General features: G+C 42.2%; 1 protein-coding gene across 2 annotated transcripts in view; it reads right to left on the bottom strand.

Moving 5' to 3' along the window:
* LOC309549529 (schwannomin-interacting protein 1) overlaps positions 1-17510 on the bottom strand; it is a 609988-nt gene that overhangs the window by 173661 nt on the left and 418817 nt on the right. The window lies entirely within an intron of this gene.

The raw sequence follows: 17510 nt of genomic DNA, 5'->3' as shown, positions 1-17510 counted from the left end.
AATAATGTAGCAACAAAAAGATTAAGGGAGTGGAAGTCTGTCAATTGGATGCCACTGGTGAGTGGATGAGTGTTTGGTGCAGCTGTTGGCCAGATCGCCGGTGGAATGGCTAGGAGGACCCACATCCAGCAAGTCCTTTCGGGTCATTGCTACAGGGGAAGTTTTCAATAAGTGTGATAAGCTGAGTGTCTGACCAGGCTATAGAAATGAAGAGAAGTGGAGCCACAGGAAATGTTGGTCTTGGTGTCCAGATTTCTTCTTTCATTTTGCCGGGAGATGGAAAATAACAAATTTAAAAGGTGAAACGTGATTGGTTGCTTGTTCAGTAGCTCTAGTTTTGCTGGACCTTTCATTCCTCCATTGTATTCGGTACAGAAAGAATATTGTGCCCAGGGCTTTTTTTCTTAGAGAATAGGTGCAGGAAAACTTCTGGGTCACCTGTCTCCGCCCCCTACTCACCTCCGAGCACCATTCCTTGGATCCACTCTCTACCCACCTCCTAGTACTGCCCCTTTTAGAGAACACAGAACTATCATTAGAGGATACAGAGGTATCATTTTGTGGTACTAAGTCATTTGTATGGAATTTATTTAATAATACCAAGAAAAGCATTAAAGTAGATCCCCCGCATCCAGTAGCAACAGACTCTCCCCAGCAAAAATAGACACCCAGCAACAGTGGACCTCAGCAATAATTGACCCTGGCAGCAACAACAGATTTCCTAGCAGCAATAAATCTCCAGTAGCCAGCAACAATAGACCCCTCCCTCAACAGTAGGTCCCTTCCAGTAACAATTGACCCTCCAGCAACATAAGCCCAACCAGAAACAATAGATCATCTAGCAGCAATAATAGACCCCTCCCTCAACAGTAGATCCATTTCAGCAACAACTGACCCCCAGCAACAATAGATCCCCACCAGCAACAATAGACCACCATGCAAAAACATAATCCCTCCAGGAACAATAGAACCTTCCAGCACACCTTGCCATTACATACATTCTGTGCTGGAGGTGCCGGAACTGCATTCCCCTGCGTTCCCACTGATAAAAAGACCTGATTGTGCCTATTGTAAATTTAGGGTAGCTAGCAGTCATGTCCCCCTTAATCCGTTACAAAAGGTGCCATTGTCAGAGGGGCACCTGCAGGGCCGTGCTGAGGGTGAATGCCATTTGAGCAGTGGTGTATTTAGGTTTTGTGCTGCCCTAGGCCTGACTAAACTTGTGCACCCCCTAATTTACATATGACCCACCCCTTCCTGTAAAGGCCACACCCTTTACTGTTTACGACCCGCCCTGTCATCTGTGAACCACAGACCACAAGTCTATCAGTGCCCATCAGCGTAGCCTCATTAGTTCCCATACGTCCAGCCTCATTAGTGCCCATCTGTGCAGCCTTGTCAGTGCCGCCTCATTACTGCCCATCAGTGCAGCCTCATCACTGACCGCTTTATGGGGGTGCCAGACCGATTTGCCTACTGGACTCTGCCCTCTGGCCCAATTCACCCCATAAGACTGGCACTGTATTAAAAGTGTAGCGCAAGAAAGCAGAGACCCTTTTCGTGAGGGACCTGGGAGGAAGCTGATTTTCTTTTGTGCAGGGTGCAGCTTTTTTGCTGCCCCCCTGCAAAGTGCCGCCCTAGGCCTGGGCCTTGTTGGCCTAGGCCAAGATACAGCACTACGTTTGAGGCCACCGTGTTTGCTTCGACGTTGCTTGTTACTAGGGCATTCAAGATCACCTACACCAGGGATCTTCAAACTAAGGCCCTCTAACTGTTGCGGAACTACACGTCCCATCAGTCATGGTAAAACCCCGACATTCACAGTCATGACTAGGCATGATGGGAATTGTAGTTCCTGAACAACTGGAGGGTCATAGTTTGGAGACCCCTGATCTACACTATAACAACCAATGACTCTTTGAGGCTCAGGGACTGGGCATACACAGGCTGAACCTGCTGTCCCCACCTTTCCACCATGAGGCCCTGGTCACCCACCTCCTGGGATGTAACTACCCCTCTTCTCAGACAAGCAGAAAAGTGGTGCAGAATCTCTAATGAGGGGACATGTCCCTTTTGTCCCTTTATCTAAGGAGAGGGAGATTAATATATCTTAGGAGGCAGGCATGTTAAAGTGGCTTTAAACTCAACGATGTATTACATTTTAGCTTACCAATCATTAGATGTGATGGCTGCATTAGTTTTCTTTTCTAAATTTTTACCCCCTCTGTTTTCATCTGGTGATGTGGCCAGTAATGCACCTCCTGTATTAGTGAGATGCCACTCTGGATGAAGGAAAACAGAAGGCATAGCAGCATTGTTAGCCTTGGGGGGAAGGGGGGGGGGAGTGTTGGATAGACTATCAGATGTAAATACTCTAACAAATTGAAGCCAAACTTCAGCTAACACCTTATAATCAGTTGCAGCAGTTTTTTCTCCTTTTGGGTTTAAGGTTTTGCAAAAATGAATAAAGGCTGATCACTGTAAGCACCCCTGTCAGTTATAAATGGTTTGTCTCATCTATGTAACTGATACAATCTGCAAGAGAGCTTGTTCTTTACAAAAACAAAACGTCAGACTTACTGGCCAGATCACCAGATAGAAGAAAGAAAGCCTAAAAAAGGAAAATAATGCAATGATCATATCTAAGAATCGGTAAGCTGCAATATAATAAATGTTTGCTTCTGGGTATAATGCTGCTTTAATTCTATTTTTCTCTACGGGGTTGCCATACTAATACCCTGTAAAGATTTGCTGCCCGGGGAGTGATTGGGATTAGTGATCCTGGTCCCTCAGTAACCAATAGAGATAAGCACAGAGGATGTACATCTAAAGGGATGCAGGGATCTCCCTTTGAATGTATGAGTAAGGATAGGAATTCCAGAGACAAGGCTCTTACCTCATATGAGGAGATACCCACTCCTGTCTAGCTATGCTTTTCGCTACTTATGATGCCTCATAATGCCACCTAGTGGCCTGGCTCTAGGGAAATAGAGATGTACCCTCCAAATATCTCTACAACCCTAAAGTATTTCATAAATTCTTGGAAAGTCTGGAGAATGGTAGCGTTTAATCTGCTTATATTTTGCCTTCCCTGGTTCCTTTTACCACCCTTGACAACCTGCTAATTACATTTTTTTAAAATAAAACCTTTCTGTTTTCATTACATACCTTATATAGATGTCATCACTGGGTCCCTGTGCTACTCTATGCAGTGCAGGCAGATCATGGCTAGTGAGAGGGGCTTACAAGGTGCTGTAAATAGCTTCCTAAAAATATCACAGAACCCTGACTCAGTACTGCTCTCAAAAGTCCTCAGCTCTGATTAGGACTGATGATAGAAATCAGGCGCCCCCATACAGACTACCTGACAGGGCCCCCTTCCTCTGACTATATCAAATAATATTTTTGCTAAAATGCAACGCGTGTGATATTATGCTTTGCAGCCATGGCAGAAATGATACCCCTGTTGAACAAAATCCATTGGAATGAATAGCAGGATGGAGGTAATATCTGCACCCCCCACAGTGAGTGATTGGTATTGATCGCTCACTGTGTTCATTCAGGATGATAAATCCCCCCGCTCACCATCCTGAAATCTTGAAATAAGCTGCCAGCCTGAGAAGAGAGGAGGGAAGACAGCAGCAATTCAAGAAAAAGGGGCACACAGGGGTCCTAGACAGCAGGGAAACAGGAGCGCAGATACTAGAACCAACCCCCCTGCAGTGCAGCCGGAGGAAGAAAAGAAAAGTAGAAGCCAACAGCACTGCACAAGGGTCACAAGTGGCAATAAGGCCGTATTGCTGGCCCTCCTGCTCAGCAGGTGCCCGGGCCCCTCTTTTGAACTGGTGAGGCCTGGGCCCAGTACAGGAGGGGGCTGGCTGTACTGCCTTATCAGCAGGCTGATTTTTCAGAGGAGTCGTGCAATTTTGATAGATTTCAGTCTACAGGAGTTCCTAGGCAGGCTTTATTTTCATGGAGACTGCCTAAGTAACGCCCATATGTGATGCAAAGCTTTCCTGATCGAATGGCCCAGGAACAGTCACGCTCAAAAGGAAAGCCTGAGTTGATGCTGGACGTCCTCCAAGAATTAAGGTGGGCTCTTGCTACAGCTCTTAATGCACACTGTGAGCTTATAGCGTGCAGGAAAATCAGGGTAGGCATGGTCCATATTAATGAGGAGCCTCTACAACTGTACAAGAATGAAGGGAAGGCTGGAGTTTAACTTTATTATATTAAAGACTTATTATTCTGCTGATATGTGCACGTCACACAATATAACAAGAATATGGATAAAAAATAAATAAATAAAAGCTTGCTGACTTAACAAGATCTACATGCAGTTTAACTCACCCAGAAGGACTCAGAAGAGGAATCCAAGGAATGGAATCCAAGGATAACATCATGACGGTTCTTATCCTGCCTCCTGCTACAGTATCTTCTGGGCATGGCTAACAAATGGGTGTGGCTTCAAGATTCATGATATTAACTGACACACATCTTCCCTATACATGTATTGTATATCAGATTTAATATACAATTTCAACAAATGAGGCACTTTCTGGGCTTCAAAAAAAGATTAATGCTGATTTGTGATTGGTTATATGCAGCTTCCCAGTGTATGGCAGTATCTGAGCTAAAAAAAAAAAAAGATAAATGCTGGTATGTGATTGGTTATATGCAACATCCCACTGTATGGCAATATCTGAGCTAAAAAACAAAACAAAAAAAAAAACAAAGATGAATGGGGCCTATGATTGGTTAAATGCAGCATCACAGTGTATGGCAGTAAGCTGAAGAAAAAAAAAGATGAATGCTGGTATATACAGTCAACATCCCAGTGTATGGCAGTATCTAAACTATAAAAAAAAATAAAAATGAATGCTAGTCTGTGATTGGTTATTTGCAGCATCCCTGTAGGGCAGCATCTGAGCTAAAGAAAGAAAAGATGAATGCTGCTCTGTGATTGGTTATATGCAGCATCCCAACATATGGCAGTATCTGAGCTAAAGAAAAAAAAAGATGAATGCTGGTATATGCAGCATCTGAGCTTATGGTATATCTGAGATACTGTATATGTAAAAAAAAAGATGAATGCTGGTCTGCGATTGGTTATTTGCAGCTTCCTAGTGTATGGCAGTATCTAAGCTAAAGAAAAAAAAAAAAGATGAATGCTGGTAAATACAACATCCCAGTGTATGGCAGTATCTAAGATGAAGAAAAAAACGATGAATACTGGTATATACAACATCCCAGTGTATGGCAGTATCTAAACTATAAAAAAAAAAAAAAAAAAAAAAAATGAATGTTAGTCTGTGATTGGTTATTTGCAGCTTCTCAGTATATGGTATTATCTAAGCTAAAAAAAAAAAAGATTAATACTGGTCGGTGATTGGTTACATGCAGCATCCCAGTGTATGGCAGTATCTGAGCTAAAAAAATAAAAATAGGAGTGCTGGAATGCGATTGGTTATATGCAGCATCCCAGTGTAAGGCAGTATCTAAGCCTAAGAAAAAAAAGATGAATGCTGGTATATGCAGCATCTGCATCTGAGTATATCGCAATATCTGAGATATATAATTATATATATATATATATATATATATATATATATATATATATATATATATATATATATATATATATATATATATATATATATACAAAAGATGAATGCTGCTCTGTAATTGGTTATTTGCAGCATCCCTGTATGGCAGCATCTGAGCTAAAGAAAAAAAAGATGAATGCTGCTCTGTGATTGGTTATATGCAGCATCCCAGGATATGGCAGTATCTGAGCTAAAGAAAAAAAAGATGAATGCTGGTATATGCAGCATCTGCATCTGAGCATATGGCAGTATCTGATATATATATATATATATATATATATATATATATATATATATATATATATAAAGATGAATGCTGCTCTGTGATTGGTTATATGCAGCATCCCAGCATATGGAAGTCTGAGCCTAAAGAAAAAAAAAAGATGAATGCTGGTATATGCAGCCTCTGAGCATATGGTATATCCGAGACACTGTATATGTAAAAAAAAAAAGATGAATGCTGGTCTGCGATTGGTTATTTGCAGCATCCCTGTGTATGGCAGTATTTAAGCTAAAGGGAAAAAAGATAAATGATGTTCTGTCATTTGTTATATGCTTCATCCCAGTGTATGGCAGCATCTGGGCTAAAGAAAAAAAAAAAGATGAATGCTGCTCTGTGATTGGTTATATTCAGCATTCCAGCATATGGCAGTATCTGAGATTTATAAAAAAAAAAAAAAAGATGACTGCTGTTCTGTGATCGGTTATATGCAGCCTCCCAGTGTATGGCGGTATCTGAGCTATAAAAAAAAAAAAGATGAATACTGTTCTGTGATTGGTTATTTGGAGCATCCCAGCACATGACAGTATAAGAACTGATACTAAGAATTTCTTCTCGCATACAGAAGATGTGAAGTGATCCTGTGAAATGCTTTCATAAAAACAACAAAAGCAGAGAGTAGCAAAATTAGTAGTACGCAATGTTAATATGTAAATATTGCCAACCTTTCTGAAACAGTAACAAAAACAACAAAATATAGTTACTGCATTTTGCACATGAAAATACGTGGACTGTCATGCAAAAAAGAGAAGCCTACTGACTATACTGGGGGGCTGGGTGAGGTTTCTGGAAAATGATAAGAATTAAGGTAGATTAAGGCAAGTATCACTGCAATGTGCGGTAACGCACATTAAGTGCAATGTGTTCTGTGGTGTCATTCATTTTTAAAGGCATCTCAATGCATTAAGACAGAGGTCTGAAAACTTTTTAACCACTTTACCACCGAAAGATTTTCCTGCTTTACGTCCAGGCCACTTTTTGCGATTCGGCACTGCGCAAATTTAACTGACAATTGCATGGTCATGCAACGCCGTACCCAAACGAAATCACCTCTGCACTTTTAATTTTTTCCGATATTAATAAAAAAAGAGTGAACATTTTGCGAAATAAATTGACATTTTCTAATTTGACAGTTAAAAAATATCCAATATATTCAATTTTTGTCATATATTTAGGCCAAAATGTATTTAGCTACATGTCTTTGACAAAAAAATTCTCAATGAGCGTATTTTTAACCGCTTTAAGACCGGAAGATTTTACCCCCTTCCTGACCAGGCTATATTTTGCGATTCGGCACTGCGTTACTTTAACGGACAACTACGCGGTTGTGCGACACTGTACCCAAATTGAATTTATGTCCTTTTTTTCCCCACAAATAGAGCTTTCTTTTGGTGGTATTTGATCACCTGTGCGATTTTTAATTTTTGAAAAAAAGAGCGACAATTTTAAAAAAAAAAACAATATTTTTTACATTCTGATATATAACATTCCCCAAACATTTTTTAAAAATCTAAATTTTTTAACATTTTAGGCCAATTTGTTTTCTGCTACATATTTTTGGTAAAAAAAATCCCAATAAGCGTATTTTGATTGGTTTGCGCAAAAGGTATCGCGTTTACTAACTACGGGAAAGATTTGTCATTTTTATTGTTTATTTTTTTTTACTAGTAATGGCGGCGATCTGCGATTTTTTTTTTTGCGGGACTTCGACATTGCGGCGGACAGATCTGACCCCTAACTGACATTTTTGACACTTTTGGGGGTACCAGTGACATTACTACAGTAATCAGTGCTATAAATATGCACTGTTACTGTAATTATGACACTGGCAGGGAAGGGGTTAACTTTATTGGTGATCAAGGGTTTAAATTTATGCCTCATGCTTACTGATGTATGTGGGGGGAGGGGATTGTGTGACACAGACACAGATCGCAGGTTCAGCTATGCTGAATCCTGTAATCTGTCCCTGCCTGTCACATAGGAGATCTGCCCGCTTTGTTTACACAAGCGGGCGGATTTCCTCACTCGATCCCCGACTATTGGGGAAGAGCGGCGGCGATCACCGCCTCTCCTCCCCTGGCCCGACTCCCGCTGTGTCTGAATACAGCGGGGGCAAGCCAGAGAGGGGACGGGATCCAGCAACGTAGGTCTACATCGCTGGACGATAATGAGCCGCTTTGCCGCAGTACCCTCAACGTGATCGGTCGGCAAGTGGTTAAACAATGGTTCAGTTAATTGTCCTTCAGACTTTTTGGGGGGGGGGGAGAGGGGGCAGCTGGACTGTGGCCATTGGGAGTAAAAATTGTCCTGGCGTCAGTGGGAGTAAAAAATGGATCTTTAGTATCAGGGGGAGGAATAGTGTCCCATCATTGGTATCAGTGGGCGGAATAGTGTCCCATCATTGGTATCAGTGGGGGGAATAGTGTCCCATCATTGGTATCGGGGGGAGGGGGGGGGAATAGTCTCCCATCATTGGTGTCGGTGGGAGAAATAGTGTCCCATCATTGGTATCAGTGGAAGGAATAGTGCTTTTGTTGGTGTCAATGGGAGAAATAGTGCCCTGTTGTTGATGTCCCCACCAGGAATTTTGCCCCATTGTTGGTATCAATGGGAGAAATAGTGCCCTGTTGATGTCACCACCAGGAATTATGCCCCATTGTTGGTGTAAGTAGAAGGAATAGTGTCCCATCACTGGTACCAGTGGAAGGAAAAGTGCACTATTGTTGGTGTCAATGGGAGTAATAGTGCCCTGTTGTTGATTTCACCACCAGGAATTTTGCTCCATCGTTGCTATCAATGGGAGAAATAGTGCCCTGTTGTTGATGTCACCACCAGGAATTATGCCCCATTTTTGGTGTCAGTGGAAGGAATAGTGCCCCATCATTGGTATCAGTGGAAGGAATAGTGCCCCATCATTGGTATCAGTGGAAGGAATAGTGCCCCATCATTGGTATCAGTGGAAAGAAGAGTGCCCGTCATTGGTATCAGTGGAAGGAATAGTGCCCCATCATTGGTATCAGTGGAAGGAATAGTGCCCCATCATTGGTGTCAGTGGAAGGAATAGTGCCCCATCATTGGTGTCAGTGGAAGAATTAGTGCCCCATCATTGGTATCAGTGGAAGGAATAGTGCCCCATCATTGGTGTCAGTGGAAGGAATTGTGCCCCATCATTGGAATCAGTGGAAGGAATTGTGCCCCATCATTGGAATCAGTGGAAGGAATAGTGCCCCATCATTGGTATCAGTGGAAGGAATAGTGCCCCATCATTGGTATCAGTGGAGAAATAGTGCCCAATTGTTGATGTCTCCACCAGGAATAGTGCCCCATTGTTGGTCTCGTGGGAGGAGAAGTGTTTTGTATTAGTGGGAGGAAAAGTATCCTGAGGGCCGGATAGGTGTAAGCAAAGGGCCACAGCAGGCCCCAGGCAGCAGTTTGAAGACCACTGCATTAAGGCACGATACCTGGGGAGAAAGTGGTTGGGTGCAGTTTTCAAAATGAATTTGCTACCTTAACTCAGTGCATGCTAACTCACAAAGCAACGCGTTAACGTGCGTATGATAATGAACTGGACAAGTGTGACCTGGCCTTATATACCATGCATGGAATCCAGGTGAGAGGAGCAGAAAATGGTTACTCCTGTGATTTTAGTGTAAGCTGACAGGGCCTGATATAAAGGCCCTTTTACAGCTATGCGCTTTTGCAGCACTAGAAGGCACTTTTCCAGCATGACAAAAGCACATGAAAAGTATTTCCCTTTCAATCCTATGTACCTATTCACATCTGTGCACTGCAAGTCCTGCATGCAGGATCTTTTGTGCACCGTGTAAAAAGCGAGCAAAAAAAGCACCATCCCAGAAATCAATGAAAACGCTTAAAAAATGCATAAAAAATGTACCGCGTTGAATTTTGTTATGCTTTTTTGCTCACATGTACAGGATTCACAGATGCATGCTGGGTGTCAGGAATGTCAGTGATGTATTAATATCCAAAAAATGCATTAAAAGCGCATTAAAATGCTAATGTCAGTTGTAGCAGTCAGTCCAAAAAATGTTTCTTTTCTAATTTACCCTGCAAACAGGAAGTTATTCCAAGCTACAATACTAATTCTTAGGTAAATGTGGGGTATGGCAAAAATGATTTCTTTGGCTTAATCATTTTAGCATTATAGAATGCCCCTTCTCTTTTCCTCCTCTCGAATCTGGGAGGTAAACCAATTTCTTAAGAGTGCATTCACAGCACAAAGCATGCATTCATACATGTGCTTTGCGGGTTTTTTTTTTAGATGCATTGGAATGCGATTTACATGCTTTGCATTTGTTTCTTTTTAATTATTTGCCTTGCAGTACATTGTATTTATGCGTGTTTGCGTGCATTTCAAAGCATTGCGTTTGCGCTGGAAAAAAAAATACTGCATGCTGTATTTTTAGCACTAGGCAAACACAACGCACTGGTGTGAACTCCATTCCTAGGTAACTATTATTTTTTCATTGCCATGTGTTGGGAATGCATTCACAAACACACGCCAACACATCTGGTGTGAATGACCCCTAAAACAACGTGTAACAAGACTGCGAACAGGCAGCACATGTAACCTGACTCTAACATTATAATACTTTATTTTTTAATTATTATAAATCAAATATTATAATCATTTATTTTTTCAGCACTTAAAAATTATAAATTTTCTTCCATTTCTTTCATTTCCCCAGTTTGCAGATCAAAATATCTGATGATGACTTTTCTTTATTATTTGATAAAACCACTAGTAATTAGTCAGATTTCTTATGAGATAAAGCACCGCATATTAACTGACAAACCCCGGGGGTCTGAAGAAGGTTCCCATAATAAATGAGATGTCCTTTCTACAAGGGCCTCCTATATAGAGGAGCTGTTTTAAAGCACTGACAATGTTATTTGCAATGAATACATAAGGCTACAACAGATAAATTCAGCAAACCCATTTGGTACGTCACCATGTCCCCTGCCTTATAGTCAGTCTACATATTCAATGTCATAATTGCAAAGCTCAACCCCCCTGTTCTCTTCCTGTAACAGCGTACTCGCAGGACGTAATGTAAAAGCCCAATAAACAGAATAGTGGGATAATATGTAAAATATAATGATACACTCCAGTCATATATGAGCTCTCCTAAACGATAAGTGTCCCACAAATATTTTTCAAATGACTTTCACATTGAAATTATTTATTTTCCACAGTTAAAAAGGGAACTGAACTCGGAAGTTGCATCCAAAAATAGGCAGACAGGGAACAGAGGAATAGTTAACCGCCATTGCCTGGGGTCTTTGGCCACTAATGACTTACCATGTCTTGTTCTGCATCTAGTAAAGTTGGGGCTTTGCTTCCTCATGTCAGAACCTCCAGTAAGGAAAAGAATGAGCAGCACAATAGTGACATTGTCAAATCTTACTCTAAATTTGTGACTAGTAGTTAGAGGCTGCAGTGCCTTAGTTCCTACGCTGCAGATATACAGCTTTTAAACAGCACCGAAGAGTGTAGGCACCAGGGTCAGGACAAAGGGGGGTGGCAGAAGGATCATGTGCCCTGGGTGCAGCGTCTCTGTGTAGAGGCAGGTGTGTGCTGGGAGTTCCCTGCCTCTTACTGATAGACTGCAGTGCCACTCCTGTCAGCAGACCTTTGCTTCATTCGAAACTGATTTAGGGACACTTTTTTTTCAGTGACAACACAGACGTTTTTCTTCAGTAACACCACTGACTCAGTGACATTGTTTCTTTTCAGTGACACCACCAATCATTTGCCCCTGTATACCTCATATGTGTGAACCAATTTTAAATGTTTCAGTTTGCTGCAGTGTACCACAAACATTTTAATTCTAGAAGGAACAATAGCATATCCCCTCATGTGAGATCTGGCATTGTCTCAAATTTAAGCTTTTTGCTACTTTCCCCACCAGAATTAAGGATACTTTTTTTTGTCCAGCTTTGAACACTAGAGGCAAACATGACCTGCATATTCCAGGTTTGATTGCCATTATGTGCTCAACCTTTTTTACACTTCACCACTTAGTACTTTTAAACATGTATGGTGGGCTTTTCCCAAAGTCTAAAGGTTTGGATTCAAACCTACTAGATACAATTTTTCTTGAATGCGGGAACAGTATGAAAAACCCCATTGGAGATGTTGAAGTGGTTCTAAAGCCTAAACATTTTTTTACCTTAATGCATTCCTTGCATTAATGTTGAGGCATAGGTTTTGGCCCCTTTTCTTACCTGAGCCTTCGTTCCATTCAGCACTGTGCAAGTCTCCAGCTTTTCTCTCCCCCCACTTTTGTGTTACTGGCTTTGCTGGGGCACCAGAAGCCACTGGCTCCAGTTGCTGTAAATCAAAGCCAGTGATGGAGTGTGGGGCGGGATCAAGTCCTACTGTCTGTGTCAATGAAGGCAGCAGCGGGGCTTGGGAGCGAGCATGCATAAGTGCCCCTTGGGGGCACTGGACAAAGAGGAGGGGCCAGGAGCACTGGCATGGGACCCGAGAAGAGGAGGAGTGGGGCCGCCCTGTCCAATTCCATTGTGCAGAGCTGGTAAGTATAGAGATGTTTGTTTCCTTTACAATCACTTGTCAAAGATGTTAGTGACAACTGCTTGTGATCCCGAATGAGCAAGTTGTGCAAAATTTGGACCTTGTTGTTAGTATACACTTACATTAAATAGACAAAAGTAGAAGGACACCTCTCCAAATTGCTGAGTTAAGGAGATTAGATTGAAGGGATCTCTTAATATTGTTCTAAAGGTAGAAGGTTTTTTACCTTAATGCATTATTTACCTGAGCCTCACCTATGCAGTGATGTGCATCTCTCTCTCCCAATTGGCTCACCCAGGGGAAGCCATTGGCTCCTGCTGTCAAGCCACAGCCAGTAAGCCAATGAGAAAAGAGCAGGGGGAGGAGCCAAGCAGCATTCTGTGTAAATGGACAATGTCTATTCACAGGAGCGTAGCTCTAGCGCAAGCCTGCTTGAGTGCCCCCATAGCAAGAAGCTTGCTTTTAGGGGTGCTCTGCAGGGAAGAGAAACCAGCGGATGACCCAAAAAGAAGAGGATCAGGGCTGCTCTGTGCAAAACCATTGCACAGAGCAGGTAAGTATAACATTTTTGTTATTTATTTATTTTTTTGTTTAAATTACAACCTTTGGAATCCCTTTAATGCTACAGAATGCAGTGCAAAGACAATTTTGACATATGTGCACTTCCAACCACTTGGCAACAGTTTGAGAAAGGTGTTTTTCTGCTCCAGCATGACTGTGCCCCTAAGCATAAAGCCAGTTCTATAAACACAGGATTTTATGAGTTTGCTGTGGATGAACTTGAGTAGTTTGCACAGAGCCCTGACCTTTACCCTATTGAGCATCTTTGAGATAAACTGGAACACCATTTGTGAGCCAAATCTTTTTACCAACATCCTTGCCTGACTGCACAAATGTTCTTTTTACTGTGACTTCCCATGGACACTTACAAAACCTTGTGGCATCCCTTCCTAGAATAGTGGAGGTTGTTATAGCCACAAAGGGGGGGGGGGTTATTCCATATGAACTTCCATAGTTTTAGAATAGGATGTCCAACAATCTGATAAAGCTATGATATTCCACAAATCTATGGTCACATTAAGTACCTTCCATAAGGTTCAGATCTAGCTTCTTACAATGCACTTAGGTTACCATAGCAATCTGCTTCTCTGGGGGATTCACACTTCTCCTTCCCCCCCCCCCCCCACTTCCACCCTAGTGAACACAGCCTTGGCAACCAATATGAAGCACATTAGTAATAAACTATAGATGACCTTATATTAGACCCTACTTGGTATGTATAAGTTTAAAGTTATATTAGGTCCTTTTTTATAGTATGACACCTCCAGTCTTATATCCTTTGCTTACCATATTTAAAATTCTAATACATTTTATTTTTCTATAGCAAAATCCCTGTGCCAAAACTGGCTGAGGAGCACAACTGGAGGCTGATTTTTTAAGCAGAGAAGGATAACATGTTATTATTACTTATCACTAAGCTGCATCAGTTTTTAATTGCATTAAATATGTACCAATCTCTTCTGTTCCATGAGCATGAGAGAGAGTTATTAATGCAGGGAACACTGCAGCATTCTGGGAAACAGATTCTTCCCCAGTACAAAGCAAAATGACCCCCTTATACTCACCTCAAAGAGGCCCCTAGCGGCTCCTTCCTCCTGCTTAATCGGGATTTTGGAGATTGGTGAAATTACTCCCCTAGTGACATGGCAGTACTCAGGCCAAACAATTAATTGACTTACTAGACCCGAGCACAGTTACAGGAGAGAAGGTCACATGATACTCCTTGACTGAATGTGCCATGTATTGTAGTCACCTGTGGAGGAGGAGGGAGCGCTGGTTAGGTGAATATAAAGAGGTCAGTTGGGGTGGCCCTTAGCAGAGACAGTGACCAGCAGAGCAAATAGAGAGGGTGATTCTAGTAGGGACACACAGGACTGTGCAGCCCATCTGATATGCACCCCCAACCCCCCAGAAAATATCAAAATCATATTTTTGCTAAAGGTACACTAAAATTAATATTCGTGAACATAAACACAACATAACTTACAAAAAAAAAAAGATAAACTTGTATTAATTTAATAAGTAATGCGTGTGTAAATGCGGTCTTAGGGCTCATTCGCTTGGGCGCTATGACCTGTACAAAGGGAATCAGCTGTTTGTTTATGTTACCTGGAGCTGTGTGCAGGCAGTTTATGTAATGCTATGGAAACAGAGCAGCTATACGAACACAGCCGCAGGTCCTAACGTGACAGATGTGTGGGTGTAGGTGCATAGCTGAGAACACAGACAGAGTGCATTCGGACCCACTCACCCACACTTGCGCACATGTCAATTTAGGACCTGCAGCTGTGTTTGTACAGCCACTGCGCCCCCATAGAGTAACAGGCGGCTCCAGCCACAAACCATTCATTCACACAGCCAGAGTACCTGTGTGAATAAACCCCTAATTGTGTTTTTTACATTTTTTTTTTTTACTTTTAAAATATTTTTAACAGCCCAGCTTTGGTAAAAGATTCGGGGTCTAAACAGACCCCTGATTTATTACTTTTGAGATAGAGAAGTTGATTGAGGACACAGGTTCCTAAAACCCGTTCTCTGCAGCCTCAGCTGCACTGCAGAATAAATGAACAGCAAGTGCTCTTTATAAAGGCTTCCTTTTCATTTATAAACTGACATATAATAAACACAGTTTACTTTGCTTCAGTTATGAATGAACACAATGATTGGTATTGATCACTCACTGTGTTCGTTCAGGAAAGAAAGGGTCCCATAAACATGACATATTTACCAGCCCCCCGCTCTTCATCCTGAAACTATCCTCTCGTGAGCTCGCTGCAGCAGCTGACAGTCAGCAGGAGGGAGAGGAAGAGAAGCTGGCAGCACTGCTAGGGGTGAGGCGAGGGGGGGGGGGGTCACATGGGAGAATCAGATCTGCGAGAGGGAGAAGTCAGATCATGTTAATGGAGGATGATCGGTGCTGCCTGGGGGGGGTGTCAATTATTTGAACTGATCCCCCTGTGACTTCCTCTGCAGCAGCTGAAAGTCAGCAGGAGGGAGAAGCCGGAGCAAGGGAGGCCGCTGGGGGGATCAGTTTCAGGCACTGCCCCCCCCCCCCACCACCACTCTAATCACTCTCCTCCTGTCTTTGTTCACCCCCACTGTTAAACAGATGGGGCCCAAGCTCCACCTGTACAGGAGCGGCAGTGCTATCCACCTATTGGCGTTCCTGGGGATACAAACAGCAATAGAAACCTGACAAGGGTTCTAACCCTTGACTTCTCTATGCAAAACTAAGTATACACTTTTGTCTTTGGATGCCCTTTTAAGTGGACCCTCACTCCAATGAGTGACTGTAGGTCCCTGCACTTCTTTTCCCCCAACCCCCCCCCCCCCCCCACTCAGCAATATAAGCTGCTGCTTTTTTATTTGCTTTGTTTACTTTCACGTATCCTATATCCCCAATTCACATGTCCTAGGAGGCTAAAAGAGCAGGGATACGCAAGGGCTGTGGGCAGAGCTGGCACATGTCATCATGGACCTGAAGCGAAATAGGGCAGTCGGTTCCCTGAACTGAAATAAGGCAGTCAGCTCAAAATCACTGAGAATCCCCCAGATGGAGGCATTAGACTTGGGCTGTAATGCCTGAACAGCAGATCTCTGCAAGACAATGCTGGATCAACAGGACAGATAGATGTGTAAATCTAATGCAAGCCATCACACCATGAGAGGAAGGGTAAAAAGAAAACAAGCGGGGGGGGGGGGAAGGGGGGGGGGCGAAGTTCCTCCTTTAGGTAGGTAACCTTTAAAAATGTTGATATTTCTCTTTTGGTGTTCAAGTCTGTGGATGAACTATGCAATACTGGTATAGATTCCCTTCCTCTGAAATAGCTTGCACTCCACATTGTAAAGAGAAAATCAACTGGTTAGAATGAACTGCAGACACAAGTGTTTGTAACATGTCATAGTCTGTATGTTTAGGATTACAGTGACACTAAACTCTGGTTTAAAAAAAATAAAGGATGGATTCTTAAAGGGGTTGTAAACCTTAATTTTTAAAAAAACAAAAAAAAAAATCAAGCAAACATGCCTATACTTACCTGCTCTATACAATGGTTTTGCACAGAGCAGCCCTGATCCTCTTCTTCTGGGGTCCCCAGCTGGCTGTTCAGCCCTCTCCTCTTCATCGGGTGCTCCTACGGAAAGCCGCTTTCCCTGGGGTCACCCTTGCGGGCTTACTCCTGAGACCTGCTTCTGTGTCCATTGACACAGACAGTGGGACTAGGCCCTACCCCCTGCTCCAGTGTCACCAATGTGAATATCAATCTGTCCAATGAGAAAAGAGACAATGGCGGAAGCCGCTGTGCTTGTGCACATTGCTGGATTGGACTCAGGTATGGAAAAGGAAGGGGGGTTTGGGGGGAGTCGAGATCGTTCTAGAAGCTGGACCTGCTGAAGTGCACTCCTTTGATGCCCAGGAGAAGTAAGGCCAAAAAATCTTTGGTTCTACTTCTCCTTTAAAAATATTTTTAATTTCTGGCATTTGTACTGCAAAGTATGTTTTTGTTACAGCAAAATAATTTGAAAATATTTCCATATGATTAACAGTATTGTTTCATTTCAGTATCTTGATGATCATGTGGATGGTGATGAACATTTACATATGATATTATATTTTATTATTGGCATGTCATCATGAATAAAATGCAATTATTGGTAAATTAAGCTTTTGTAGATATACAAAATCTTCAGAGAACGTATTTTTTTGTTGATTTTCTGACACTTAAAAGAATTCCAGGTTTGGATATTTTGTTTGCAATATATTTTTATTCAAAAGTTTAACCACTTTAAGACCGGAAGGATTTGCCCCCTTCCTGATCAGACCCTATTTTGCGATTCGGCACTTCTTTAGTTTAACGGACAATTGCGCGGTAATGCGAGGCTGTACCCAAATAAAATTGATGTCCTTTTTTTCCCATAAATAGAGCTTTCTTTTGGTGGTATTTGATCACCTGTGTGATTTTTATTTTTTGCGCTATAAACAAAAAAAGAGCAACAATTTTGAAAA

This window comes from Pelophylax lessonae (genome assembly GCF_965119305.1).
Source record: "Pelophylax lessonae genome assembly, chromosome: 3".
Taxonomy (NCBI): Eukaryota; Metazoa; Chordata; class Amphibia; order Anura; family Ranidae; genus Pelophylax; species Pelophylax lessonae.
Note: the sequence above shows the minus strand (reverse complement) of the source record. Positions and strands in the feature narration are given on the sequence as shown.